The sequence below is a fragment of the Lepisma saccharinum genome, chromosome 28 (assembly GCF_977018435.1).
Source record: "Lepisma saccharinum chromosome 28, izLepSacc3.1, whole genome shotgun sequence".
Taxonomy (NCBI): domain Eukaryota; kingdom Metazoa; phylum Arthropoda; class Insecta; order Zygentoma; family Lepismatidae; genus Lepisma; species Lepisma saccharinum.
Window position 1 is genome coordinate 15291318 of NC_139256.1, and position 12538 is coordinate 15303855.

The 12538-nt window shown below is 39.0% G+C and overlaps 1 protein-coding gene and 1 non-coding gene across 2 annotated transcripts in view; one reads left to right on the forward strand and one right to left on the reverse strand.

Moving 5' to 3' along the window:
• The window catches only part of mnb (minibrain), a 366137-nt gene that overhangs the window by 81408 nt on the left and 272191 nt on the right, over window positions 1-12538 (forward strand). The window lies entirely within an intron of this gene.
• On the reverse strand, window positions 12428-12500 carry TRNAK-CUU (transfer RNA lysine (anticodon CUU)). The gene has a single exon. It is a non-coding gene; the product is annotated as a tRNA-Lys (tRNA).

Below are 12538 nucleotides of genomic sequence, written 5' to 3' on the forward strand. Positions count from 1 at the left end.
CAATGTGTATCTAGTTTTCCCGTATCCCGCTCATTTCTAGGTTTCTCCTTTTCCCCTTCCAGTTAGTTTTTTGCTTCAGAATTCCCTGTTCCTGGGGAAAAAAACCTCCTTGAAGCACCACCGGCTCAAATTTCCTTTGCAGTCAACCATTCATACCCGACAACGCTGGAGCCCCTCCTCTTGCAGGACCTGTGTCTCGCTGTCGCGTATTCAGTGAAGCCAACCCAAGCATAATGGTGCTAAATCTCGCACAAGTTTAAAAAGTCGTTTGTAAGTTGGAGATATAAATAAAACAACAGGGCCGCTTTTCGTTGTGGTTGAATTTTCTCAAACTTTTCACGTAACGTGGAACCCATGCCGTTGGTTGAACCATTCGAATTTATATTTGTTTTTGTTATAAATTAATATTTATAATATGAAAATCCCAGAACAATTTAGTAGTATGTAGCATAATTTCGGAGTTTAAACGACACCATGGATGTCCAGAAGGGGCAAGGGGAGGAGACACTTCCTGAAAAATGAATGTCAGCCATTTTCACACATATAATTTCATTTCAGTCACATCAAATTGTTAATTATTGTAAGGGCGTTGCAGAAAAATGTTAACTTCAAATTGAATTAGTATATTTTGAGAAGGGAAATATACCTAGTTTACCCTAACCCCTGAAAAAAAAATACTTTGCTTAATCCTCCCTGGTGGAAAGAAATACTGCGGACGTCCATGAACAACACTTTTTCTAAACATGAGGTTTGCAACGCTGTTGTAAGCCTCTGCCAGTAGGTTTACACACCTAGGGTTTCGACGCGCTCTTCTCCCTATATTCCTTACTCTTCTCCTTCGAGATACGGTGGGCGACGGTAGGCACTGCTCCTTCGCGGTCAGAAATTTGTAAGGCAACATTCAGACGGCTTACAACTTTCCCCAAGCAAAAGGCGGGAATTCTCATGTGCCATCTGGTGCTGAAGTGTTGCAATCTAACAAACAGTATCTCGAAGACTGGCATCGGGCCGAGATGAACTTTGAAGTTTTTACGAATTTTGCCATATAATTACATACATTTTACTAGAACTAATAAAGTGTAAGCCCGGCTTACACGGCTTACATGGACGCTCCGCGCCTGCAAGGGCCACTCCAATGTCCTTTTTATGCTTCAAAAAAGAGCTATAAGAATCATAGCTGGAGTAAAGAAAACTTATTCATGTAGAACTCTTTTCCGTAAACTTAATGTGTTACCTCTCCCCTGCATATATATTTATGAATGCTTAATTTATGTTAAGCAAAATATTTCCAACTTTGCCACAAATGAGGAAATACATGGCCTAAACACAAGAAATAAAGACAAACTTCACATAAAACACTGCCGCCTTAACTTATGTAAGAAAGGTCCCTTAAACTCTTCCATAGATCTCTACAATAAACTGCCACAAGATATGAGGAAGGAACCAAAATTGATGATATTCAAGTACAAGATAAAATCAATGCTTCTGAAGCATGTTTTTTATTCTATAGCTGAATACATGGAAGCAAGTTTTACATAAGACAAGTGTACATAATGTAGTATAATCACATATTATTCTTGTAAAATTAAATGTCAAATGAAAGTAGATAATTAGTATCACCTAGAAGTAGGCTGTAATGTTCTATATCTTCTCATGTTATATTTTTTTTGTGATTTTGATATAATACCAGAGTAAGACCCAATTTTCTACAATTTTTGGCTATATAATTTGTATTTGTAAAATCTATTAATGTAGTATTGTATTGTAATGTAAGTATTGACATGTCCTATATTACCATGTACTGTAATTTGTACACACCGGTAGTCCTTGGACGCAAATAAACTAAACTAAACTAAACTAAACTGAGCATTGCAGAAAACGGCAGTTTCATAACGTCTTTAGCAAAGAGTAATGTCATTACATCAATTCAGTACTCATTAACGTATAATTTCAGTAACACTGCTTCCATGTATGAACATAGAGAACGCTTCGAAATCGTCTTTATGCGTTCTGTTACACTCAGCTAAATATCCTTGTGCAATGGTCGCGTGCAGCTATCAGCTGTGTACTAGGCAGAAACTCCATATATTGCTAATAGATGTCAGCACTGGTACGTACGCGCGACAGCGGCAGGCTAGCGGTGTTTATGTACTGTGTATACTTTCCGGCAGAAACAGTTTTCAAACACTTTTCCTGTCGTCTTCAGTATGTAATAAGGATAGAATTTTGTGACAATGGAGCAAACTTGGGATCTCCCAAAATTAGGCCCCAAATTACGCTGCTGGTGACAGTATTGTCAAGTTAAAAAAACAAACAGCACTGTCGATCATATTTTCTAATGTGGGGTGGGTGAAGTGAAACAAAACTTTCACAAGGCAAAAAATAGTTGTGTCTGTAAAAGGAAAATTATTGAAAATATTCATGGACAATTTGCGTCGACGTATCTTTTTTTTAATAATATAGTAAGTATATTACACCAATTAATACTTTTAATTTTTGTTAAAAGTCAGTTTATGTACATATTTTACTATCTAACTTTGACGTTCTTCATTCTTAACTGTATTAAAAGTATAGGTTTGTTGAAAAATTGTCAACAAACTGATGACACATTACTCACAGACAATTCTTAACAGAACTGCATAATATTGTCAGATTTTAGGCAATTTGAGAGTTTAGATAGCTGTCAAACAAGTTGTAGCTGCTGAAAAATACTTAAGGTTACAAGTTCTTGCGACCCAATCCTGTGAATGGACTGTTTTCTGCAAAACAAATAAAAGAAAAGACCAGTCATTGGGGCCAGCTGATAATGATGTTGTTTACATTTTCTAGTCTCGTCCCCAGGGACACAGCTTGATGCGTCATTTCATTAGAAGCATTATTAGCACAATTCTTACGAGTCGTTGAACCTAACCTCGTTGTGCAAGGGGTTGAGGTGCACCTGAAGTGAATTTCTTTTGTTTGTTAAAAGTTGTTGACAAGGGCAGAACTGGACTGAAGCAATGCAAGCGCAAGAATGTCAAGTTCGGGGAAGAAAAGTGAAAGAATTTGTTTACATCCAGTGTTTTGAAATTGCCGTTGCCCACTAGCAGTTGGAACGACGCAGTGATTTCAAAATTAAACGCGCACGTAGTATGTCATGGCACCATATTATTTTCACGTTGTCTTTGGCTCTGTCTTCGTATTTTGGAGTTTCAAAAGCTAAGCAGTACGCACGACAAGGCGGTAAGTCGCCTACGTTGATTCTGAATCGGAAAGGTTGTTACTCCACCTCGCCAGTCCTTGAGTTGCCATGATGGCTGCTTGTGCTTTACCATCTGGTGCGGGGGGTGAAGCGACTCCAGAGCTCTAGCGGTGTTGCCAACTGGGGTATGCTGTAACCAAGAAAAGCGGGGGAGGTTCGGCTTGACGGAGATGTGGGGTTATTTCGAATTGATTATCGATTCTCACCTGGTCGCAATTTTTCACCAAGACGGCGAGAATTAGCACGTGCGGCGTTATGCAATCAGAGGCGAAAAAATTCCACGCAAAAAGGCTGATTCGCAATCAATATAGAAGCAAGATTGGTTTCGCTAGTCCCGAGCGTGGCTTGCGCAGATGCAACACTGCCAAGTTTACGATCTAAGAAGAGTTGTCTGCTCAATTAAACTTCTCGAAGTTTGTTTTTTTAAAAGACTAAAGAATGAAGTTTGTTCCGGCACAGAGACATTATTTCCTCCTTTTTTATCGTACGAAGTACCATTACATGTAGTGAGGGACGTGAAGTTCCCGTTTTGTTTTCCCCCAAATTTCGATGTTATTTGTTCGCGGTTTTTCGCGGTGTTATTAATTTAAAATCCGTGTTATTTTTATATGCATTTATACTGTTCCTCCTATGCTAAAGATTTTCACTTTTTTTTTTTTAGTTCTGGAAAATTGAGACAGATTTTAGTTTTAATGACAAGAATAAATAATTATGGCTTACCTTTGTGAAAAATGACCAAATTTCTTCCATTGAGAAACCTATTTAATCTCATCAGCCACTTAATACGAAATGTTTATTGAATGATAACCAAATCTTTCAACACAATCATACACATCACATTTCCCTAACAATGCCAAAAGATCTCTCTGCGACCTTGAAATACCATTTTGTGTACACACACATATAAGCCCCCCCTTTCCGTCCCCCGAAACACAACAGGTGCTTCTCCCTAAAAAAAAATTCCCGTTCCTACGAAACTTCCCTTCTGGGAAGATCCCCGCAGCGAACTATATTTCAGAACGAGGTTAAACAGTGTGCAGTCGGCCTGCGCCAAACTGCAAGCGTGACAATCTCTTCTGAATTGAACTGTAATAGCGCTTCGAGTATTTCTTGTGAAATAGAAGTGTTATCCCAAGTTTATATTGCATATTTCGCTCAATGTTTCGTGTTAAAGTGCGAAATTCGGTGTTATTCTGAAAAATGGCATAATTCGCGTTATTTCGCGATTCCGAAACACAGAAAACTTGCCTCCTTCACCTACCCAATGCATCTTAAACCAGGAGCGTATATTACAGGCTAGCTACGCTATCTGCGATGCCTGAAGCCTAGAAAGTAAAATACTGAAGAGAAAAAAGAGTTGGCAACCTGAATTCTTAGTAGTTGGCAACCTGAATTCTTAGGAGTTGGCAACCTGAATTATTAGGAGTTGGGAACCTGAATTCTTAGGAGTTGGCAACCTGAATTCTTAGGAGTTGGCAACCTGAATTCTTAGGAGTTGGCAACCTGAATTATTAGGAGTTGGCAACCTGAATTCTTAGGAGTTGGCAACCTGAATTCTTAGGAGTTGGCAACCCGAGTTCTTAGGAGTTTGCAACCTGAATTATTAGGAGTTGGCAACCTGAATTCTTAGGAGTTGGCAACCTGAATTCTTAGGAGTTGGCAACCTGAATTCTTAGTAGTTGGCAACCTGAATTCTTAGGAGTTGGCAACCTGAATTATTAGGAGTTGGCAACCTGAATTCTTAGGAGTTGGCAACCTGAATTCTTAGGAGTTTGCAACCTGAATTCTTAGGAGTTGGCAACCTGAATTCTTAGGAGTTGGCAACCTGAATTCTTAGTAGTTGGTAACCTGAATTCTTAGGAGTTGGCAACCCGAGTTCTTAGGAGTTTGCAACCTGAATTATTAGGAGTTGGCAACCTGAATTATTAGGAGTTGGCAACCTGAATTCTTAGGAGTTGGCAACCTGAATTCTTAGGAGTTGGCAACCTGAATTATTAGGAGTTGGCAACCTGAATTCTTAGGAGTTGGCAACCCGAGTTCTTAGGAGTTTGCAACCTGATTACCGTTGGGATGGCAACGTGGCTTCCTTGAAGACGTCAAGTCTTCTCCCTTCCTCCATAGCCTAGGACCAGGTGTCATAGTGTGATAGCCCAGATTTTAGACTTAGCATACGCCACTGTTTTAAACACTTTACTTTGTTTTCCTCAACTTTTCGGTGTTATCGTTAAAACAAAAACTTCACGTCCCTGTGGCGTCGATTAGGGGGGCGAGGGGGGCAGTTGGCGCCCCCTTCAGTTTTCGCCACTTTTGGCCCCGCACTATGCTAAATCTTATCTACAAAGGGAAATATACTGTCTTTGCCCCCCTAGTTTTGCCACCTTGCCCCCCCTGGTTTTGGGACCCAATCTCCGCCATTCCCTACATATAGTTCTTTAAAGATTTATTACATCACAAGAGGCAAGTTTGTTTCAATATTGAACGCCTCAACTCCAGGATGTCTGTGTCACGGATGGTGTCTGTCGTAATGTCCTCATCACTTTCCTACAAAAGTTGTCTGAAATTAGGATCTCTGTTTGCCTCCTCCGCCCAATATTTGTATTTTGAATTGTTGTTTTAAGTCCAAATTATGCACAGTCCAGTCCCGGTTAGCCTTACTGTACATAAAGTGGACTTAAAACACCAAATCAATCTGTTTAAAGTCGGCTATGAACAATTTATTTGCCTCCACCGGGTATCGAACCCGGATCCGTCGATTATTAACTCTCAGTTTACAATCAAGGACGTATTTAGGGGGGCTCCGGACCCCTCACCCGAAAAACTTACTAAGTACAAAAATTAAATAATTATAGTAATAAAATAACTAAAATTAAATATAAATTGTTTAATCTAGGGTACTTATTTACACGAAACTTATTGGAAGATAAGGTTTTATTGTGATCATACGACTTTGACAGTAACAAAGAAGATTTATGCAACGTCTATTACTACTTATATGGTAACACTCATAAAATACCACTGGTAACACTCATAAAATATCACGAGGAACTTCACCTTTGGTCCACTATAGAAGTTTCATATTTCCTTTCTGTTTGTTAATTCCTCATTGGAGTACCGACAATTGCATGAGAGTTAGAGATGTTCTCTCATTGGTTTCATCGTTACCTATATCTATTCTTAAGTAACTAATTCTCCAGCATTCTTAAACCCGAAGGTTGCAGCAACACAAGCCTTCCTATCCTTATCACTGCAAATATTCGAGAGGGAGAAATACGAAGTTAAAGAATGAAAGAGTATACAAACTACCTAATTCCTAAACGCTAAAACATTGGAAATATTAAAATTGTCCTCCCAGCCTAGCGATAGAATTGTTGTCTTCAAATCAAGGAGTCCCAGGTTCGATCCCAGTGGAGGTAACATTTCATTAAGTTATTCAGATTCCACTAGAAGGGCTTCCCCTATGGCGTAATGGCAACGTCGTCAACTTGTAATGTGGAGGCACATTGCACAGTGGTTCGGATCCCACTTTAAACTGTAGGTCCAGTCCCGATTAACCTATCTGTGCATAAAGTGGACTTCAAAAAACAAATCAATTCAATTCCACTAGAAGCTGTAGCTCTCGTCCCGATTAGCCTCTGTGCATATAATACACATTAATACAAATTCAATCAAGTAATCATTGAAATACGGTGCGAATATCAGCAGGTTTGGGCAATTTTCTTGCTCGCAGTCCTAGTCCTACATGTTAATTAATTATAATTTGTGAGGTTAGGAAATCATTTCTGCAGTACCACCATGGTTGACAAACTTGATTCTGTGCAGAAGAATCAATCTTTGAAGCAAATCTAAAACTCTTGATCCAATTATATGCAGTATTTATGCACAATATATTCTTAAAAGTAAAAAATATTCAGCAGTTATAGGCAGTTCCGGATCTACAAGCCGCAAAACCCCGCAGTGCGGGGGGGCCGGAGACAAGTAAGCATTTAGGGGGGCCTCAGCCATTGACATAGTACAGGGTTTGTATATGCGTATGTAAAAAATAAAGGTAGTTACTCAGGGTTACAGAAACGAATACAATTTATACCTAGGTACATAGAGGTAAAGTGAAAGTTCCCTGTGCACATAGCACCGTGCCATGTAGGCACATTTAGGGTATGTGGGGATAGAGCCACACATATTTTCGATGCCGCCCATAGGTGATGTGATCAGCACCACGCTGCGGCCGCTTTTACCCCACCGGGTACCATTTGATTTAAGGCTGGGTGGGCCCTAGAGTTGCTTTATGCGGGGACAAAGCTGGAAGAATTCCTATCTTAGACACCCGCCCCGGGTTTCCAATGTGGCAGTCAGACTATAATCAAATGAGGCTAGAATTTCACGAGAAATGCAGAGTTGGTTTCTTCAAACTACCTTTAATCAGGAAAAAGTTACGATTACATGATTGTAACAAATGTATCATTTTCCAGGTGTGAGAAAACAGTGTCAAATATATACCACATCACCCCCCTTTCCATTTTTTAAAAAATGAGTTGCATTCAATATGGCGGGCGTCTACTTGAAACACATCAATGTGCTTCCCCGTAAGCCAGTGTTTCTCAACCTTTTCCTGTCCGGGACCCACCTTGAAGGATATTACACTTCATGGGGCCCATAAGCATGGCCGCAGGCAGAATTACAGATTGTAGGGTTGTGCACCGAGTATATAATCATATTGTTTCCTAACATCGAGTACTTTAAGAAACCCTCTTTTACGCTTGCTTAAACAAATTACACATACTTCATTCTAGGAAAGTAAATATGTAATTTAAAAGACTAACCGTGAAAAAAAATTCCAGTGAACTCTTCAAACCGCCGCAATCCATTTGTTCATAGGCGGTTAGCTTTGTTATCTAAGCAATCTCGATAGCACTGTGAAATGACGACAGTTGACACCTCTCGCCTTAGCTGTGACCATGGACGGAAGTACGCATGCGCCAACTGGACGTGTTCATTGGCAAAATAGGGGTGATGGCACTTTGATCAGGAAGTGGGTTCCGTAAAAATGGTCTGCTGTGGAAACAACAATGAAGATTTAAACGTAGTAACATCGCCGCCAAAATACGTAGAGATGTTTACGAATTATGTAAGGGTACAGAATGAGAGCAGAATATGTCAGGAAAGTATTCATCATGTCACTAGTAGATAAACTTGTTTGTAAACCAGTAACTTTACTTTGTGTCATTAAATTGATCTTCAGTAAATATTATAATTAGCACAAATGTGCACAGCAGTAATAATAATAGTATTCACTAATAATAGCATTATAAATATAATGAAGAAAATGTAGTAACTAAATAGTTTGTGGCATTGTGTATTGTATCGAGGGCGTTTTGTAGAATGTGCAACAGGGACCAAAACGTCAGTTTTCATTGTTCTACTTCAAAACGGTTTGTTACGAATTGCAAGAGACATCACAAACACACACAGCAAGCAGTAATAATCATAACAAGCGAACCCATACAAGCAAAATGCTACAGGGTGGTTTCGTGAATGTTCTACCTGCTTCCCCTCTCGCGTTTGGATCGTACTTCCCAGCTAGTTTCGTTTCCCTTGGCCGGAGACTGTATATATATATATACAGGGCGTGTGTGTGTGTGAAGGTAGATAGGTAGAGGGGGGCTTTGGCAATATATTGCAGGGGGGGCAAGATTTGTATGTAGATCCGGCAGTTATAGGTATTTTCACTAATAAAAATTCCCAGCGCAAGAGTTGCAACTAAATTCATTGCTATTATGTCAATGTATTTGTCTCCTAGTGGAGGTGAATTGCAGTGAAAATATGTTTGTTCCTTGAGAGTGGCACCTCCTAAGTGGACTGTATTTCTCGCATCCTCCCCATTTTTATCCCTAAGTTCTGAATTCCAGTTGTTGAACAAGAAAAAAAGAAGATATTTCATCTTAGCAGAGAAAATGGTATCATTAACATACTTTCTATTCAAGCGTGGTATTATTTATTTGATACCTACTTTATTAAGTTAGTCCGCTTTTCTGAAGCACGAAAAGCTACAATCTTTCGCCACTCCCTATTCGCGATTAAAATTAACCGATGTGCCATCTGGTGGGATTTTCAGGAAGTAATCTAAGTAGGATACGTTGTGTAGAAGTCGTTTAAAGCATGGGGAATATGCGAGAGAGTAAGGTTTACTGTTCAGGTTTCTTTTGCTCTAAATCGTTTTATGGGTCAGAACAAATTAAAAGTTTTCATGTGTTTCCACCCCGTGGAATCAACAAAATGAAATTTGTTAATAAGTCAAGGAAAACGTAATTGACAGAAGATTGGTATGGGGGATATAACACTGTAATTCGGCAAGGAAATTACGAAGAATGCACGAGTCTGCTTACATTATTTTTTCGATATATATATATATTTTCATGAAAGTAAAGTTTTAAATTGTACTTTATAAATAAAGCTTTTTTTCCCGAAAAATCATGAAGCGTCTTACCCAATGCGTCCATGTATTACCGGTATTACGTATGTGTGAAATTTGGAACAGGTGCAAGTCGATTAAGAGAGAAGATGAAAATAGTTTGAGAACGAATTAATGTCAAATGTAACCAGAAAAAAAGTGGACATGCTAATTTTCATGTTTCATTCAGTACGATTTTTTTTTTCAGTGAGTATAGCCTGGTCATGAAATCGTGAATATTATTATTAAACCAGCCTTTCTCTTTCGAGAAAGAACTGCAACGATATGTTCGCAATTTTCTCCTGTCCCAGCTTTTCAAGTACAGGTCAATTTCAATTCCTTTATTTTCAAATAATTTCCGAGAACCCCAGTTACAACATGACGTGCAGATGATACAGCACTGCTTTGGACAACCAGTGCGTATACATAGTTTCGTCTGCATTTTCCATGTTATTTTTGCCTATCATAATTAAATCCTTCGTTCTCAGTGCAGCTTCACGTTTGTTAGAGTACCTGGAATTCACATCGCATTCGCAATATTTAAATATAATGCGTAATTTAAACGTTTTCTACCATAGCAGTCATGACAACACGCTACTATTTTGTACTACTGCTGAATGTAAACAAAGATTTGTCCTACTTAGAGCGGCCATATTGGAAGCGACACTAGCGCTCAGGTGGTAATTTTAATCGCGAATAGTGATTTGAACAGTTTAGAGTTATGGCACACTGAGGCAGAAACGAACTCAAAACAAAACAAAACCCTTCAGCAGCTGCTTGCAATGGTTGGAATATTTAAAATTGCCTTTTACGAACTTTATAAGTTTTGTGTTATTGAAATGTGCCCACCCCCATCAACGACTGCTTACGGTAAATCAAGTGTTGCCTTCATAGTCGAAATGGTAATAAGAGGTTGAATGCCATATCTACGTATTATGTCCTTTGAGAAATAGCTTGCAAATCTTTGGATTGAAACAAGGTTGTAGCTGTTCATAAAAACAGAGGTACGTTATCGTAGTTTCTTGCTGTGGTTATTTTCTTATTTGAACAAAGAAGTACTTACATTCTTTACATAGAAAGAGTGTTACGTGTAGTATTTATACATATATCCTGCGAGTTGATAATGAGTGTATTTTTATGGTGTACTTTGTTTACTGTTCATATGAATAGTAAATATGTGATACTTCTCTCGATAATGGCTTAGGAAAAGAAAACAATACAATTATTGCATTTTATTTCACATAAAATATTCGTGCCTGTGGAACAAAATGCAACATAACATCTCAGTGATTTATCTTTGGATCTGACTGTAAACTACGTATGCCACTGATAAAATTATACCGTATTAAAGTATTACTTAAATACCTTTTAGCCGATATTAGTTAGCCCCCCCCCAGAATTTCACTCCAAAATTTGTAGCCCCCACACTTATTTTACGCTGGCGCCGTCACTGGTGTTGCACCAATAACAATGCACAATGCGAGTAAAACAATAATGCAAAATAAATATAAGTATGATATTCAATTGATTTGTATTAACAAAAATAAATGAAAACTAAAATTAGGTGAAAACAAGTGTCACAGTTGTTTTCCTGGTGAAATTCTAGCCCATTTTGATATGTCGCACGACCCCCTTCCCATTTAAATTTCTGAAGTTGATTTCAAGATGGCGGACATCAAGATGGCTGCCGACCATGTGGGTGACGTCAATGTGGTTCCCCCTTGGCCAGGCAACGATTGGTCATCGCCATTTTCACGTTCCATGCCGCAGTGGCCTTGTACTGGGGGTGTTAAGTGACTTATTGAGCCACCCTGTATAATTAAACAATTTCAACTATTTTGTAACTTATTCACACTTTGAACCAGTTGGTTAAAGGAATTAATATGCTACTTTATAAACACCTCATACATGTAAAAGATTAATTCCTGTATGTACCTAGCTATATTTAAATTTTTAATAATTTACTTTTACATTTGATAGCATACATATGTATAGCACACACACACAAACACATGTGTATGTGCCGCACCCTGTGGCCGAGTGGTTAGCACATCGCGCTGCGACGCCAAGGTTCCCGGTTCGAATCCCGCTCGGGCTTGGTTGTTTGTGAAAGTCCATTCATCAATTTCATCACTCATCCCCATCTTCGCAAATTAGCCAAGAGGCACAAAACGCGAAGTAAAATAAACTAAATCAATCAACATAGTGTATGTGTGTGTAAGAATCTTCCTCCTCCCACCAGTCTTCCATGATTTCGCGCCCTGAAGCTTTTGAAATATAGACAGTTGCGGCCATTAGGGGGCGAGGGGGGGCAGTTGCCCTCCCACTTTTCGCTACTTTTGTCCCCGCACTTTGTTAAACCTTATCTACAAAGGGAAAAACCTTTGAAATGTCTTTGCCCCCCTCCCGGTTTTGGAACCCAATCACCGCCACTGAATATAGGCTATTTTAATTGGTCAGAAAGAGCGGTAAGAGTCGCCAATTTTGTGACGTCAATTGCCGTGAATTTCTAACTTTTTGAACCGAAAGTGATAGGACATGTCACCTCGTAGGACATGTCTGGTAATTAGCAAACGCGATTCAAGATGGCGTACTTTAAACCGTTCACGCGCGGAAGAGATTTTACAATGAGCGTTTGAAATGAACAGTTCTTCAATGAATGCCTAGCATTACAGTTGTCGAATGAACATAAACTGCAGATCTTATTCACAATTTAAAAGAATATGTTTAAAATTAATTTTCGCCCAACGTGGGGCTCGAACCCACGACCCTGAGATTAAGAGTCTCATGCTCTACCGACTGAGCTAGCCGGGCTTTATGTGCAAGTTTTATCTGTGTAAATTAGTTTGTGC